The sequence below is a fragment of the Mercenaria mercenaria genome, chromosome 9 (assembly GCF_021730395.1).
Source record: "Mercenaria mercenaria strain notata chromosome 9, MADL_Memer_1, whole genome shotgun sequence".
NCBI lineage: Eukaryota > Metazoa > Mollusca > Bivalvia > Venerida > Veneridae > Mercenaria > Mercenaria mercenaria.
In genome coordinates, this window is record NC_069369.1 from 54,300,598 (window position 1) to 54,320,004 (window position 19,407).

General features: G+C 36.4%; 1 long non-coding RNA gene across 1 annotated transcript; it reads right to left on the reverse strand.

The window, feature by feature from the left end:
* Positions 1 to 9,962: 9,962 nt before the first annotated feature.
* On the reverse strand, positions 9,963 to 17,208 carry LOC123547998 (uncharacterized). Its single transcript, XR_008372539.1, has 5 exons — positions 17,072 to 17,208; positions 13,024 to 13,086; positions 12,346 to 12,463; positions 11,857 to 11,968; positions 9,963 to 10,098 (listed from the first exon to the last, which is right to left on the reverse strand). It is a non-coding gene; the product is annotated as an uncharacterized LOC123547998 (long non-coding RNA).
* Positions 17,209 to 19,407: the final 2,199 nt, after the last annotated feature.

Consider the following 19,407-nt stretch of genomic DNA (forward strand, 5'->3'; position numbering starts at 1 on the left):
CATGCACTCAGACATTGTTATTGAAATGACAAGTAACAGTTAAATTCAAACATATTTTATCATTAAAACTTTGTTTAAAATGCTCCAAATATGATATGAAAAAGTTCAGACATTGACAATTTGAATTTGTTACAACCTCAGTGTTCAAGTTTATTCAATACATTTATATCCTTGATTCCTACTAATTTATTTGTTTTTGCACTTTTTCTGTACATGCTTTTTTGTACACAATTTTTGTAGAGATGGTTTTCAGCTAGTTCGCGGCATGTTCGCAGCAACTAGTTCGCGGGATGATCGCAGCAACTTGTTCGCGGGAAGTTCGCGGCAACTTGTTCGCGGCAAAACTAATTTGCAGGTGAAAAGTGAACACCAAACGAAAAATTATACCAATTGTATCAAAAGTGTTCGCGGCATGTTCGCCGGATATTCGCGGCATGATCGCAGCAAGACTTTAGTGTTCGCGGCAAACTATAATATTTCCGTAAAGGTTGTTTTACCGTAAGATGTTACACAACTGGATGAAGAGAAATTTGATGTTTTTACAAAGAAGGTGAATGTAGGACAACCAGCCTTCACACATGACAAGAAGAAGATAACGAAGAAGAAAAATGACAAAGCAAAATAAGAAGAAGGTATAGAGAATATTAGGTTACTGTCTGATAAATTTAAATTTATTAGGCGAGTTGAAGAAAATATATTAGGCGAGGCCCTGCCGAACCTTATATTTTTTTCGTAGACGAGCCTAATAAATTAAAAAATTTTCAGACAGTAATCTAATATTCTATTTATCCTACCTGTTCAGAAAATTGGGAAAAAGTCGTTGGAAAGAGCAACAACGTGCAGACTTGACGTCATATAATATGACGTTTGCTTGTGTAATTCAGTTTGTGGAAAATTGAAAAAATGCAATAACTTTTTTGTTTCTGGATAAAAACTTTTAATTTCACCACTTATTTTCTTAGTAAGAACATTTCCAATACAATGATAACAGTTTCAATGAAAAATTTGGAAAAAAATGTTTTTAAAATTTCCGGCTGAAGTGCTGTTAGTCATAGCTTCTATGCCGTCTAAACAGCTGATCGCATGTATTGACATGCTGCCGTTTGACGTCATAGGCCACTCCTGTCAAAAATGTCAATATAAGAAGGAGAATTTAGAATGTGCTATGCAACTCCATGCAAGGATTTCGGAAAATTTTGTATAGAAATAAATAAACATAAATTGTCCTTTTTTATATTGAATACCATTTGAATCAGTGTAGATGCTTCTAATTTGCAAGAAAAACGTTTTTTTCACCGCTGTGATTTGTCATGTTTTCAAACAGCGGCCGCCATTTTACGAATTCCTCTACATTGTAATGACGTCACAAATATGCAAATTACTGGGGTCAAACGCACAGGTGCCCGTCCAGTCTTGGTGCCCATATGGGTGCCGCCTCCTCAAAAAAAAAATATAAATAAATAAAAACACTGTTTTAAGCCTAAAACGAAAAAAAAATTTGAATTTTTTTTTCCCTATATATACTCTTATATGGAAAACGTGCATGTGTTGCCGTAACGCTATGGCGGTTTACTAGGACACGCTGTGGAACAACCAAAATGTCCAGTTCAGTACCCAAGCTGCTGCTGCAATTTACACATCATGCATTTATAAAATAGTAAACAATCCTATTCTACCTAGTAAACAGCCTTAAATAACTTACATTTAAATTCAAACAAGCCAAATTGTCTAGACACTTGCAAAATAACAATGACAAACGGCCATTTTGTTTCAAATAGGACGGAACAGACGAATAACTAAGTTCTTTATTTGCGTCTTAGAATTTAAATAGGTTAAAATGGAGTTAGAATAGTATTGCGTATAAAATGTGCGATCAGTAAATTCAGGTTCCTTGTAGGTATGAGTTTGTTATGGTCATCCGCAATAAGACTGTACTTTATTTTTTAAAAATATAATAAGAGAATTTTTTATCCGGTATTGTTAGCGAGTATATTTATCGTGACCTATACCCAACACCCCCCCCCCCCCCCCCCCCCCATCTCCCCTCACGCCCTAAATATAAATACCGAAAGACACGCGACTACTTTATAAGCCAGGATCTGATAATAGCATATAAATAACACAAGGATGACAATATATAAAGAATAACTGAAAAAAGATGTTTCACAATAATAGTATCATGGCACGTGTACAAAATTTAACACAGATCTTATTTTTTAGTAAAATATATATCAGTGGAACGCCTTAATTTCTATTATATTGCATTAGCAAACTTTTCTAGATTCATTTTGATAGGACGGCAACAAGAACGTTTTTAATTTTTCAAAATAAATCGATTTCTTTAAATTTTATCACCAATTTCTATAACGATGTTGCGTGGAGAAAGTAAGTAAGAATATTTCAAGAAACTTGGAAAAAGTTCTTTTAAATTGGAAGTTAATAATCAATATTTTTTTAAATAAAACTGACGTTTTAAATTAATGCAGAACATTTAAAACGCACTGATGCTCTTCACTTTTTAATGTAAAACACCACTTTTCCAAGCTGCATGCGTCATTCTTATCAATGTTACATTGTCAACAAAAAAAAAGGACAGGTCTGTATTGCAATCTGAAAATGTATGAATAATATTCAAAGTGAGGCAAGTCGATCACTCCCGGAAGTTAAACCTCCAAATGCATATAATATATAGATAATATTCAAAGTTAGCCAGATCAATATTGCAACCTCCAAATGCTTGTATAATATTTAAAGTTAAGCAGACCAATATTGCAGCTTCTAAATGAATGAATAAAATTCGAAATTTGGCGGCCAGCCTGCAAATGCATGAATGATATTCAACAGACTGTCAGTTCAATATTGCAACCCCCAAATGCATGAATAATGTTCGAAATTAAACAATGAATAATAAGACAACAATATTGCAAAACTCGAGATATTTTTTGAAGCATTTTCGCCAGACAAATGCCATTTATGACACTAAATACATAACGGAGCACTGGGAGATATTCTCCGTTGTTGCATTTTGTTAACAGCAATTCAAATGGGGCATATAAAGCAATTCATTATTCCCTTTGATATCAAAACAGCACGTCTGGTTAAAAACAGTTGTACAATAGTACAGCATTATATCATTATGAACTGAGGATAATAATTTTAAAGATAAAGAACATGTTGTATCCACTTAGATACGCCGTGTTACTGACAAGAGACTTCCGACAGCTGATGAAAGTAGTCCGGTGGAATTGACAAAACGAAAAGCTGCCTCAGAAACTTATAAAAGGAAAAGGTAAATTTATCATGTCTTTTAAGTTAACAGCTTCCCATGGTGTCTTAATATCCCGGGAGTGACATTCAGTAAAATTCTAGTTAAAGGCGATTCCTGAATAATATGCCAAAATAAATGAATATTTATTTTTGTCTGCTACATTTATATCAAAAGGCATAACATATAGATCTGGAACCTTCCTTTCTTTTTGGTAAAGTTTTTTACTAGTAAATATTCAAGGCTATGTGGATGTTTTTATGTGTCTCAAGCTACCCGGTTAGAATTGCTAGTCTGTATAGGTGTGACTTCGTATTATTGCTAGATGCGTTCATCTGTATGCCCGTTGTATCTATAAAAAAGCAAATCACTAATTCGTTATTCTCAATAATACATGACTAAGTTCAACATCAATCTATACTTTACAGTAATGTCCATACGTATTAAATGTCCATTTACTCAAAGCCTACTATTGGAAGATATTAATAATGTACTCTGATAGTAAATATTATCAGGAACCAATGTAAAGCAAAGAAAACAGAACTGGACATAGACTTCAGGAGCAAAACTGATCTAGACATCAGATTCAAATAAAAAAATTAAGATGACACTAAAAGGAACTGCAATAACCTAATCCGCTGCACAACAAAACAACCAGGCTTGTTGCATCCATCCAATCACCGTAAGCATCGAAGGCGATCCATGCCTTTATAAATCACGACATGGAGAGTCGATGATGTCGACATTTTCTCCTAATAAATCTTATGCAGACCGACTGCTTCTTGCAAACGGTAGCACATTTGAGCTGTGCCATGAGAAAACCAACATAGTGGCTTTGCAACTAGCATGGATGCAGACCAGCCTGCGCGTCCGCACAGTCTGATTAGGATCCATGCTGTTCGCTTTCAAAGCCTATTGCAATTAGAGAAATCGTTAGCGAACAGCATGGATCCTGACCAGACTGCGCGGATGCGCAGGCTGGTCTGGATCCATGCTGATCGCAAATGCACTATGTTGGTTTTCTTATGGCACGGCTCATTTATAGTTTGCTAGTCACGTAAAAGACGTAAACAACTTATAAATTTAGAAGTTTTAATATAGCCAGCGAATAGTGATTATTAGAAGAAAGCGGGTTATAAAGTTAGCTATTGAGGACAAGAATTACATGACTCGGTTTTTTCAGGCACGTGGTAAATTGAATAGAAAACCGACCATATTATAAACTGGCTCGATGGCTTCGTCTCCTGTAAGATTTTATGCATGTAATCAATCTCTTGGCGTAATCACTTTTAATTTCATTCTTTGGACGGACTTTCAGCTAAGTGTATCTAGATTAATACGGATTGGGACTAGATCCACGTGACTGAGATTTGTACCTTGTGTGTTCCCTTTATACGTTAAACTCGCGCTAATGATTTAGATACCTATTTACAACATTTTTCTTAGTTATATATTCAGATATATTTGACTATAAGTCAATTAATTACTGATCAAAGTGGTAAATCCGATATGTAGGTAAATGCGACACCATAAGTTGTTGAAAACTCATCATGTGTCGAATTTGTTACGTTGTATGAGCAAATCTGAAATAAAAATGTCAGTGAGAATTTCTTGGATAAGTGAACTAGAAACATTTCTTTTACTGTTAAAACCATAATTGAGCCACGCCATGAGAAAACCAACATAGTGCGTTTGCGACCAGCATGGATCCAGACCAGCCTGCGCATCCGTGCAGTCTGGTCAGGATCCATGCTGTTTGCGAACGGTTTCTCTAATTGCAATAGGCTTTGAAAGCGAATAGCATGGATCCTGACCAGACTGCAGTCTGTCTGGACAATCTGAATTATTGTGATGGCAATATGAATAATTGGACAAAACAATTTCACTATTGTAGTGCATAGCCACATACAAAAAATGAGTTGAATTCACGCAAGGACACTGAAGTTTACTCTTGACAGACAATATGATGTATACGAAAGAGCGGTGGTGTCTGCATGATTTCACACTTCAGAACTTAATAAAAAGTAAAAATCACGAACTTCGCGATTAAGTCAATCTACACGATTGTTTTTTTTTTTCTAATTTCGTAAAACGTGAAGTCGTGAAAAACGAAACCTGTCTGAAATTCCCGAATTAATGATATTTCAGATTTTCATTAAACATGAAACTCCGACAAACTGAAGGCCCTTTACGGGGCTTCCATGCTTAAATGATAATTATCAGAAAGGATTATGTTATTCTTGTCTTGTTCGTGGCCAAAGTCTCTTGAAGGAAGTCTGTCTAACTTGATAATCTTGAGGATATATTTTTTTCTGTTAAATCCGTCGTCTGGGAACTCTCAAAGGATGATGTGCCTAATTTAGACAATTCCTGACTAACCAAGCAAAACAAAATAGTCTGTTCCTTGTGAGACAGTGACAGACAGACGATCTTAAAAACGCAAACATTTAATACCATTACTATAATGGAACTTCAAAAAAAAAAAAAAAAAAAGATATTTAACTGATTAGTTGCAGAAAATGGCAGACACATTATAGAAACAAATTAGTTGTGAACATTCTTAAAAGTACATAATCTGTTCGCATAACATATTTGTTTGTTGGGTTTAACGTCACACCGACATAATTATAGGTCATATGGCGACTTTCCAGCTTTGATGTTGGAGGAAGACCCCAGGTGCACCTCCGTGCATTATTTCATCACGAGCGGGCACCTGGGTAGAACCACCGACCTTCCGTAAGCCAGCTGGATGGCTTCCTCACATGAAGAATTCAACACCTTAACCACTCGGCCACGGAGACCCCTTGCATAACAGATATCTGAACAACCGAAGTTGCAAATAGTTTGAATGTTTTCAGCTTGCTTTGTGTGATTTCCTCAATCAGGGTTCGCACAGGCCTTGAAAAGTCCTTGAATTCGATGGTAGTCCTTGAAAATGACAAAAACCCTAAAAATCCTGGAAAAGTACTTGAATTTTGAAAAAAAAAACTCCTTGAATTTGACCTTTCACTCCTTGAAAATATTCTTTCCGTAACTTTGCTTTGCAAAAATTTATAATTACAATTTATAAGGCCTAAAATAAATCGGAGAAAATGAAAAATTCGTGAAATTGCAGGATCGGGTCACTATGCTATTGTAGTGGTCTACGGCCACACTTCATCGATATTTACAAAGTTCTATTTCTACTATATCACCGTTTGCATGTTTCCGTTTTCGTTTAAAAAAAAATACGGGGAATAATAACTCGCATTTTTTTTGCTATTTGCGAGTGATTCGAGTGAATTAAAATGAGTAAGAATAATAAACATGTTTACTCAAGTAAGTGGGAGACAAAAAACGAATATAAACAGTGGCTGAAGCCCTATATAACGAAGTGTATTTGTACGTCGTTTGACAAAATTTTGACGTATCATTAGTGGGAGTGCGCTAAAAATCACAAGAAAAGCGTTAAACATCAGCAACATAGTGAATCACATCAATCTAATAATCAAATTACGTCATTTTCAAAGGTGTGACAAGTGATGGTTGTTTTATTTTTGCATTACATAATAAAAGTTGCGCTGTAGTAGCAACACTCGAGTAACGAGTTCACTCCATAACGGGAAGAAGAAGAAGAAGTTGTTCAGATTAGTTCATGGTTTTGAAAAAAAATAGTGCTTGAAAAATTGTAAAAAGTCCTTGAAAAGTACTTGAATTTTGTCTCTGATATTCTGTATGAACCATGTCGATATTAACACTTACCCTGCTATATTTCTATAATGGACTGGTCCATCTTTCAATTTGGACAGTACCACTTATTACTCAAAGGGGTTTTCACTGAAAATTTACTGACTGAATAGCGAACAGTGCAGACCATGATCAGACTGCACGGATGTGCAGGCTGATCTTGGTCTGCACTGGTCGCAAAGGCAGAATCATCTGCCGCCAGCAGGCTAAGGGTTAATGAAGCCATTTAGGACTGGTTGTCTCGCCGGTATATGATGTTCATCAGTATCATTTTAGAACATCTGTAAATAGTAAAGTACAAACTTACTTAACTAGAAACTTAAGCCAAGTTAAGGATGTAGTATACCTTGCCACCTTAAGGATATAATGCACCGTGTCAGCATATTGTATGTGTATAATAAAAGATTATTCAAATGCATTGAGGAGTAGCAATTCATAATTCAAAATTCATTCCGACTGGACCTGCACAAATTCAGATTTTATAGCATACCATTTAAAAACAAGACCTGTCCTAGATTCAAATATAACAGATCTAGAAAACGCTGCAAATGTATGCATCATAGTTTTTCCCCAGGTACGAAAATACGATGCAATTATTTCAGAATTTTGAAATGATGACCCGCAATTTCCTTGTTAAAAGTGTAACAAGATCGGATATCCAGATTAGTCATGATCTAAAAATAGAAAAGCAACCATGATAGGCGCATGACGGAATATGTCTATTACACAGCGTCACATTGAAAATATTGCAGAATTATTGTTTTTTAATGTATAATCATACTTTGACTGTGTTTTATACAGGTTTATATAACAACAAAATATAAAGTAGTCCGTTGTTAAGAATGCTTGATATTACTTTCAGATAATTTTTAGTGCGGAGCTCACTGACATGTACTTTAAATATTGTCCAAGGAGTCGACGGCAAAACAAGCGTAAAGAATTGACAAAATCAGCTCCCGTTTGATTCAAGACGCCTTGTGACCACTTTAATGGCAAGACAAAATACCAGATCTCCCATCTATTTGATTTTAAAACTAATATCATTGACAATCATTTCTTTCTTCTTTTAACATCTGATGCCCTTTTCTAAATATGATCTTGTTCTGCTACGGGAAATAAACTAATTATGAAAAAAAGCAAAGCAACGTTTAGATATTCCATAAGTTGTCATTCTAGGCGATGATTTATGTGAAACATCAAATTAAAAGGGAACTTTCTGGTCAACATACATTTGAGCCGTGCAATGTGAAAACCAACATAGTGGCTTTGCGACCAGCATGGATCCAGACCAGCCTGCGCATCCGCGCAGTCTGGTCAGGATCCATGCTGTTCGCTAACGGTTTCTCTAATTGCAATAGGCTTTAAAAGCGAACAGCATGGATCCTGACCAGACTGGGCGGATGTGCAGGCTGGTCTGAATCCATGCTGGTCGCAAACCCACCATGTTGATTTTCTCATGGCGCGGCTCAATTATCAACTACTAAATGCTTCATAAATCCCAATCATTGGTAACGAGCATCATGATGTTCTGCCAAATTATTGAAAGTTTAATATCTAGCCAAAATGTCGTACTCCTTTGTATACTTGAAAAATAGTGATCATTCAAATGAATATTTACATGGCAGATCTATACAGAAGTAAGATGAAAGCTACAGTCAGTTAAACATGTCATACTCCCATGACAGAAGATAGTGGGGTTATGTTTTACTTGAATATTTGCACATGTTCATGAGATTTTGAAAACCTTGTTTGTGTCTTTAAAGCTGCATTATTTCAAAAATACTGACTGATAAATCCATATTCTATAATGTCCAATCCGGAAATTGGATCAATTTTTGACGCCATTTTTATTGTGGACAGTCGCATGTTGTGAGGACATACAGCTTCTTGGTAACACGGAAAAAGAAGCCACGAAGACACTGCGTAGAATGGAAGGATTGTATCTTACCAAACAACATCCTATGTATATAAATACAAATACAAATATGCAAAACCTTAAGTGTAGATCCATAACTATTTGCATACGCGTAATATTTATCATGGCTGAAACCTGAGAACACAGAAGCCATACAGAAATAGTCTATGAATCTAGTTTTTTAAGAGTCTAAACATTTTTGACGAAGTCGGTAAATAACCATTTTTGATCATAATTGCAAATAGATAAAAGACTAATTAATGACGTAAGTATGGGCAAAGTCTTCTGTAATGGCACCTTGTAAGATCATGTGATCAAACCCGATAAGATACGATTAAACAAAAATTTGAAGAAAAAACTTATTATATGATAAGTGATTATTCCTAGACTATCTGAAGAACGGATATGCGTTATGCTGTGGGAGATGTGGGACCTCAACCTCGTCTCTTTCACGATACTGGTATACGTTGACGTGACTGTCTCTTTAATTTGACCCGACTTTATATCTGTAATATAGTGTCTGATTTAGGACATTTTGTGACGGATTTAGTTATCGTCCTGGCGCGCGCGCCAACGCGCCATAACGAAATGTTGAAAGTTTTTAGTGTCTTATTTTGCGCGCGCCAACGCGACAAGACGAATCTAATAATGCGCCATAACGGAACATTGAACGCGACAGAACGAAACATTTCATTTCGAAATGTGCTATAAAGCCCGCGCGGACGCCAATGTTACATAACGAAATCTTCGTTAATGGCGCCCACGCCATCACTAAATAAAATTTTTCCTTCTGTCGCGTTCTTACTATATGTTTCGATATGTCGCGTTGTCAGTTTCGTTTTGATGCGCGCACGAACGCGACAAATTGACACATAAAACTTTCAAAATTTCGCTGTGGCGCGTTACCGGACGCCAGGACGACACAACGAAATGTGCTACAAAAGCCGCGCGAACGCCAACGCGACATGTCCTAAATCAGGCACCATACTGTAGGATACATTTCCTCTATACTTTCACAGAGCAATACCATGTGTATTTTCTTAAAACGAAGCACGCTTGAGAGGTATCTATTAAACTTTACTGTAACAAATAATATTCGGAACCTCCAAAAACAATTTAAAATGATGTGTTGGTGTATAAAAAGGTCTTAATTAATTACAAAGCAAACTGGTCTGCAGTTCCCACATGGACACTGAAATATAGAAAGAAAAATCTATTTTAGTTTATGTCACAAATATTAAAGTCAAAACCTGAAACGGCAATACGTTCAGATACATGCCTATATAGATATAGACTTTGTCTAACCATACAGTTGATTCGTTAAGAATAAATGTTTCCAAATTACACATTATTTTTTCACATTTCCTATATAATGCAGCTTTATTTATGTATTTATTACTGTTATTACTCTTATACATTCATAAAAATGTGTACCCTGACAAAAGTCCTTTGATATTACAAAAAAGAAAATAGGGCCTTATATGACAAAAGGCGGGCTTGTTTGTTTGTTTGTTTATAAGCTTAACCCTTACCATGCTGGACACGATTGATTCTGCCTTTGCGGCAAGTGTAGGTCATGATTAGCCTGCACATCCGTGCAGTCTAATCAAGATCTGCACTGTTCGTCATTTAGTCAGTATCTTTTTGGTAAGCACCCCCTTTTAACAGTTAATGGTACAGACCAAATTGAAAGTTCGTTATGTAAAAGCAGGGTAAGGTTAATTGAAGTTGCCACCGGAAACCCACATGGACGACTCCTTTAGAAGACTGTTAGTAATTTTTAGTTGGAGGATAAGGTAAGACACAGAAACGCTCCGATTCCAGAAACTTTCCCGGTTCTTTCGCGTGTCAGGTGTAAAGCACCTATATATTGGACACTCATCCCAGTGTTATTAGTTTTAGTTGGAGGTTCGGGGTTCGAACTCAAGACCCGTTGTTTTGCAGTCAGACAGTGATACCACGGCCGCTGGTAAAAGGTATGCGTTACTAGTGATAGAAATAGCTTTGCTTAGCTAAAGATTCTGCCAGGAAAACGGTAAGAATACGTACAAGCTATATAAAGATCCTTTGGAAGTACAGTTCTATGAAATCACGTTAAATAACATCAGAACCCTGTTTAGGTACGTTCAATTGACTTCATTATTCCGAAGGACCAAATTGAGCCGCGCCATGAGAAAACCAACATAATGGCTTTGCGACCAGCATGGATCCAGACCAGCCTGCGCATCCGCGCAGTCTGGTCAGGATCCATGCTGTTCGCTTTCAAAGCCTATAGCAATCACAGAAACCGTTAGCGAACAGCATGGATCCTGACCAGACTGCGCGGATGCGCAGGCTGGTCTGGATCCATGCTGGTCGCAAAGCCACTATGTTGGTTTTCCCATGGCATGGCTCATATGACGGTCTTTCAGAAGTACTAGTACACATGCATGCTTATGCAATAAGTCCAAACATTAAGGAAACAGAATGTTCGTAATTCATGTTTGGAAACACAATTAAATGATTGAGGACAATGCGAAAGTAATTATGACATTTCTTTTTAAGAATGTAAAAACAAGTTCCTTCCATTACTAGTGGGTTTTAAAGAGCATTATATACTGTAAAATCATTAAATTTCGTGGGCATGAAATTTCGTGATTTTGGTCAAAATGGAAATTTCGTTGGGTTAAGAATTCGTGGATTTCAACTTTTGAACATAAAATGAATGGGAATTTTACTTGTTCGTTGGGATTAAATTTCATGGATTGACTCACCCACGAAATCCACGAAAATAAGCCCCCCACGAATATTAATGATTTCACAGTACTTTATATTATAGAAGAAACTGAGGACTACTCTCATCACAAAACAAACCTTACAAATCTGTACATATTGGACAAACATGGGGTTATACCCGTAGGTTCGTTGACAGACGAGGACACATGTACCTGATACACAAATATATACTCACCCGCAGGTTCGTCAACAATTTTTGGGTGTGACACTATGAATAACAGAGCGGTTGACATCGGCTTCTAACAGAATATTCGCCAGACTATCTGCCACTGCTGTGTTGGTCGTTTCTAATAAAAGTATTAGGAAATTTAAAGTCAAAAAAGCATTTGATATACTGATTAAATTTATATTTCCGATTATTTCCTTTTCATAGGTCCAACTTAATAAATTCGTTAAGACTTTTAAAAAGTCTTTTCCCGAGAAAACATGGTAGATACAATTATTCTTTTAGACAGTAACTTATTCTGTTTGGAATATACTAATAGTCGGATCACATGTGAACAGAAACTATAAAACCATTAGTTTAAAACATAACTTTTAGATAAAGATAACCTGCAAATAACGGCCACGTTTCAATACTATAGCAAACAGGTTATCAAATTAAAGCCTGTATTGTACGTTTACGAAGCAACTCATTTTCCGTTTAACATTTTTATGTACTTACGGCTTATAATGCTTGAAATCGTCTGCGGCATTGTCCTTGACGACGTCTGCGTTTCTAAGCGGCGCTTGATCCAGAGCGTCTGCAGCACTGTGTATAATGCTAGACACGTATTCGCCAACTGCATGAACACATATAGAATGTACACAGACGATATGCCTGATACAAAAATTAGCTAATTAGTGATGTACATCCATTATTTTTTACGTCTGAAGACATTACTCTTGCAAAATACCAAATCTGTATGTACATGTAAGGCACCGAAATGCTGAGGTTTGCTTCTGTAACATACATCCCCGTTGGAAAGAGTCATGCGGAAGTAGGCAGATACGGTCAGGTTATAAACGATACACAGAATCCAGAAACTTTGGTCAAGCTACATCACTGTTGAACCCATTAAAAATTACTAACGGTAAACAGGTTTGTACTGTAAGATCAATTAATCTAGTGGACATGACATGTCTTGGTTTTTTGCTAAAACGTCTACTTCATGGATTTCAACTTCTGAGGTTATTAAAACTAGTTCGCTGTGTTAAAATTTCATGGATTGTTTCAACCACAAAATTCACGAAAATTAGTCGGGCACAGATATTTATGATTTAACAGTATGTGAACTGAGGCCAAAGATGTCAAATATGTTCAATAAATGGTATTGTTGATTTTAATCGGTTAAAAATTTACCTCGTTTGTCGAAGTTTTTGTTAGTGTCTGCTGTTGGTGAATGTTCGTTTGTAACATCTTGGTCTTGCATGAAAAAAAAGAAAATTAAAAGAAGTTGTGATTTTACATTACGAGAAAAATTTAAAAGAGCAGGTTTTGATTTTATGTGTTTACGGAAATAGAAAAGTAATGTAATGATTATTCTAAATTTACTTATTGAGAAAAAGAAAGAACAACAAAGGAAAAAAACGATTTTACATTCGCATGTTCATGAAAATTGTAAAAATAATGTTTGACATGGCATTTTGAGATAAACCGGCTGGATAGAATCGAATATTTTAACCCTTACGCTGCTAAATTTCTATAATACACTCGTCAATCTTTCAACTGGACAGCACCATTAACTGTTAAAAGGGGTGCTTATCAAAAAGATACTGACTGAATGGCGAACAGTGCAGATCTTGATCAGACTGCAAGGATGTGCAGGCTGAACATGATCTACACTGGTCGCAAAGGCTGAATCAATCGTGTCCAGCATGATAAGGGTTAAAGCATTAGAAAAATGCAAGTTTCTGAGAACAAAAATGAAAATAAAAAGATTAACTTTACATTTTGAGAAAAAATAGAAAGACAAGTACTCACCTTGCATATTAAGAAAAAGTATAGGAATACGAACAAACCAGTAATAGCTAGTGTTATGAATTGTAACAAAAAAATAGGCGAAGAAATTTTATTCTTCCTACATTGTATTAATGGCAGAGCAACAATTAGGCCATTCAAAAAGTTGAACCCGGACCCAATTTTTAACAAGGCAAGTTATATACCAAAATGTTTGTAAAGGTCTGAAGTTTATCAGGCTGCCGGCATAAATTAACATAAATGGTGGCGATCTGAGAAATCAAAGATGGCGTCCAAGATGGCCACCACAAAAGTAATGATGACTACAATGTTTAAACACACAATCATGTCTACATTTTCATATAAATTTTAATTATTTAATAGTTTACTACGATATGTCAGATTTTATGAGTATCCTTTTAACATAAATTGCCAAAAATTATTATGCAGATTAAAGGTCAAAAGGTCAAATAATCATAAAACTTATATATCGGATAGATAAAAGTATATATTTAGCATAATTATGATTTCAGGACAATTTTCAGATTTCAAAAGCACTTATGCAAAAACATGTCCTTAAGTTCATTCTCGGTGAACAGTACTCAGTGTACCGTGAATGTTACACAGTAAGGAGTATCAAAGTACCGTGAACACTACTCAGGAGCTTAAATCACAGTACCGTGAATACTACTTAGTGAGCAGTACTCACGGTAATGTGAACACTACTCAGTGACATGAATCACAGTACCGTGAATACTACTCAGTGAGCAGTACTCACGGTAATGTGAACACTACTCAGTGAGCAGTAAAGACAGTACTGTGAATACTACTCGGTGAGCAGTACTCAGGGTAATGTGAACACTACTCAGTGAGCAGTACTCACCGTGCCGTGAACAATACTCAGTGAGCAGTACTCACGGTGTCGTGAACACTTCTCAGTGAGCAGTACTCACTGTGTCGTGAAATACTACTCAGTGAGATTTCAAAAGCACTTATGCAAAAACATGTCCTTAAGTTCATTCTCGGTGAACAGTACTCAGTGTACCGTGAATGTTACACAGTAAGCAGTATCAAAGTACCGTGAACACTACTCAGTGAGCATAAATCACAGTACCGTGAATACTACTCAGTGAGCAGTACTCACGGTAATGTGAACACTACTCAGTGACATGAATCACAGTACCGTGAATACTACTCAGTGAGCAGAACTCACGGTAATGTGAACACTACTCAGTGAGCAGTAAAGACAGTACTGTGAATACTACTCAGTGAGCAGTACTCAGGGTAATGTGAACACTACTCAATGAGCAGTACTCACGGTGCCGTGAACACTACTCAGTGAGCAGTACTCATGGTAATGTGAACATTACTCAGTGAGCGGTACTCACAGTACCGTGAACACTACTCAGTGAGCAGTACACTCACGGTGCCGTGAACACTATCCACTGAGCAATACTCACAGAACAGTACCGTGAACACTACCCAGTAAGTAGTACTCATGGTGCCGTGAACACTACTAATTTAGATGATCAATGTTCTGTGAAAAGTACTCAGAGCTGTGATCACTCCACACTGATAATTTGCAATGATCACTGAGAAATTGTAACCCCAGCACTCTTAAGAGTCCTTCCCACTGAACATTTCTCTCCACATTAAAAAAAGGGACACCCTTGTAAAAAAAAATGTGACCGTGCGACCACATACACGCATCACAGGATCGATGCCCCTTTCTCTAACAAAAAAGGGGCGACATTTTTGTCAACCTACCATATCCCCTTTTGGGATAGGTTATCAGTCAACTATTAAACAAGGGGTTTGAAGAAATAGTTTATATATGGAATCTTTCTTACGTTTAAGAAGGGTAATAGAGTCAATTTGTTTTCAGTTTTGACATTTAAAACCGAATATGATTATATAATTTTCTGGAAAATATGACGATGTTAATTTTTTTCAGCTCCTGTAAAACTGATTTATTAGACTTTTAATTCAGTGACGTCGTCGAAACGTTTTAAAAACGTTTAATAATGTTCTATCAAGATGCATATATTTCAAGTTATGCAAAAATATATTCTATTTTTGTATGCAAATCTTCGCTTGAGGCAATATGCTCACAATAATTGAATAGCATTGAAAACCTGTCTATGGATAATACGACATTATCCGTGTCCATGGAAACAAATATAAATAAATGTACTAAGATACAGACTTTAGAACAATTACCGTACATGAACCAAATATGTAGCTATTCTGATGTTCTGACCTCATAATGGATAAAAAAAATCTCTGTCATTGGGGGGATACAAAGCATAAAATAGAACTAGAAACTGACCACAACATTTGTTTTTCATACCTGCATAACTTGGGGAAGAAAATTAGACACATGTATCAATATGTATCAACTTTTTCTAGTATTTTTCTGTTTACCTGCTTGTAATGCGCATACAAAGTCGCATTAGTATGAGTACCCTTTACAACAGTTTTACTGTAAAACATCAATAATTGTCATTCTTTGTATCAAATAATCCTTTTGTGCCATTCTTTGAATTCTTTCAAAAGGATTTATAAGTTCTTATTTTCAAAATTACAAATTAGTAATAATGAATGGGTAAAATTTGTATTTTTAGCAGGAATTTGACCTTTTGACATTTTTTACAAAAAGCACCTTTTTCATTTCATGGCGGCCATCTTTGACGCCATCTTGGATTTCTCAGGTCGCCACCATTTATGCCGGCATATTTCGGTAATATAGCATGCCTTGTTAAAAATTGGGTCCGGATTACCCCTAGAAATAGAAGACTTTCTTGGCCGAAGTCACCCTACCAAAAATTCTTCTAATCGACAGACGAAAGTACTGATTCAGCAATCCACTTATTTTCAGAGCACGGCCGACACAGTTGTAAACTCCTCCCTTTTACACGTAGGTTTTAACTTATAAAAATTCTGCTCTGTTTGGTTTGCACAAATAGTAAACAAATAAGCGAAAAGCGCAAGAACAGGTAAAACAGAAACCGCCCAGACCTGTTTTGAACACAATCACTGTGCATCCCTTCTAAATCAAGGATAATTTTAGGTTCTTTTTAAATATCAAAAGAAATATTATAAAAGTTCCATGATTATGCATTAAAATGATACGTTAATGGAACAAACTAAGGTAATGGGCTTTTTCTAGGTAAAACAGAAATCGGCGCACGTCAAACCCTCTTTATTACGAAAGTTGAGGTTTTCTTTCCATTTCTTGTAATGTCTAGTTTTACAGTCCTATTTAATAAATATCTGAACCAATATATCTTGGTTGCGAACTCAGTACAGGCAAAGAGAGACAATCAAATAATAATGTTACAGATTTGCATTTACAGTGAATCTGACTAACCGCCTCTAAATGAAAATCCATTAATTCAAACCATTAAAAAAAAGAAATTAATCTTGGATTCTTTGATATGATTTTACTTACCAGTTCGTTGCATGATTTATTCAGACTGAAAATCCCAGCAAAATAGCTAGAACTTTCTTGTGTCATTATTACCTCATGCTGAAATTTCAAAACGGCCGATGATGTCCGTTTCTTGATGCAGTGTGGCGTTGCTATACTACGACGTCAACTGCTTAGATGACGTCATGACGTCGCCAACATTAGACTTATCGCGGTATCAGAACACAATTATACGAGTGTATGATTATGTTATAGTAATATCGTAATTCAAAAATAGAGTTAAAATTGGAATCCATTCAGAAATGATGAAAAGATCGCCTTATTAACCCTTAATTTGCGATGGATTTCAATTCCTCGTACCTAATATTCAATGCTCCATCCCATAAATCATTTCTACAACTGCATTGTACACTCGTTAATTGACTATATATGTTATCTATTTAACATTGGGGGCCTCCGTGGCCGAGTGGTTGAGATCGCTGCCTTTAAACCACTTGCCCCTCACCGATGTGGGTTCGAGCCTCACTCAGGCGCTGAATTCTTCATGTGAGGAAGCCATCAAGCTGGCTTATGGAAGGTCGGTGGTTCTACCCGGGTGCCCGCCTGTGATGAAATAATGCACAACGGGCACCTGGGGTCTTCAAAGCTGGAAAGTCGCCATATGACCTATAATTGTGTCGGTCCGACGTTAAACCCAACAGCATAAACGTTGTTGTGTAATCTATCACGGATCGTTCTAGAAGGAACCATGTTTTATAAAAAAAGAAATAACGAAAGCAGAACGGACACTAGAATAGCAGTTTTCCGCATGTAGGCATGCAGAAAGCGCAAAGAACCAATTATAATCTGAAATTTCAATTTTAACAACAGGGTGCTCCTGAACTAAGGCCTGGTAATAGGCTGGTCTGGGTGTTTCTTTCAGGGACTGGTGCAGATGGGACTGTTTGAAGGGTTTGCTGGAGGACATCATGGAATAGGGCTGGTGGGCAAGTACTTCAAAACAATATTGTTGAGGCCTTCAAAGATTGATTAATAAGAAAATTGAAGTTGATTCTCGCCATAATGGTCTACTTGAAGATGGGTAAGAATTGCTAATGTTTTTATCTATATCTATACTAAATTTTTCAAAAGGGACACATTATGATGAATACATAAGCAAAAAGGGACCGATTTACTCGCCTAAACTTGAATGCTACAGTATTATGAGTATAAATTGTAGAGCAGCCATTTCAAAAAAACGGACAGAGCACCACGCAAGTATCGTTGGACGGAAGTACATCAAACTGAATCTGTAGCAGATTCATGAAGACAAGCAGCTAACGCCTGATGACGTTTTGGCCGGGTTTTCCGAATTAGGTAATAATTAGTTAAAACTCTAATAAAGGCATACAATAAATAACCCCCAAATTAATAAGCACTATCGAAGGAAAGGGGGGAAAAGAAATTGACAAGTAGAAAATGAAATTAAAGAAATAAAAAACTGACCTTGACCTTTGACCCCGAAATCAATAGGAGTCATGTACACATCAAGACCAACATACGTATGAAGTTTCAAGGTCCTAGGTGAAATTCTTGTCCAGTTATTGAGAGGAAACAATTTTCAATGTTTAGATCCCTGTGACCTTGACCCAGTGACCCCATTCTCACTTTGGACCAACTAGGGTAATAGAGGGTCATTCTGACCAAGTTTCTTGAAGTTTGAATAAGTTGTTGTTGAGAAAAATGAGAAAATGAAATTAAAGAAATAAAGAACTGTCACTTGACCTTTGACCCCGAAATCAATAGGTGTCATGTACATATAAAGACCAATATACGTATGAAGTTTCAAGGTCCTAGGTGAAATACTTGTCCAGATATTGAGCTGAAACCATTTTCAATGTTCAGGTTCCTGTGACACTGACCTTTGACCCAGTGACCCTAATCTCTCTTTGGACCAACAAGGGTAATAGGGGATCGTTCTGACTAAGTTTCTTGAAGTTTGGATAGTTGTTGAGAAAAATGAATTAACAAAAAGGTTAACATGAGACTCATTATCCCATCCATCCGCCCTGATAGCCCTAATCTACAAGCCGGAGTTTTCTTCGAAAACCCGGTCAAAGTGTTAAAAACGGTTTTCTGTGATTCAACCAAGTGACCTAAGTTTGGAACCCAGGTGAACCATTTTTTTTAAACTTTGCCTACAGACGTGATGACCGGAGCTCATTCACATCAGGTAGAAAAGGTTGCCGCTCAAGAGAGTATTCACGTTTTTTTTTTCTGTTTCGGTCTAGTGGCATCGTTTTTAACCTCAGGTGACCCTGTTTCAAACGCGTTCTAGATTTACAGAAGACAAATATAATCTAACCATGTTTCTTGTA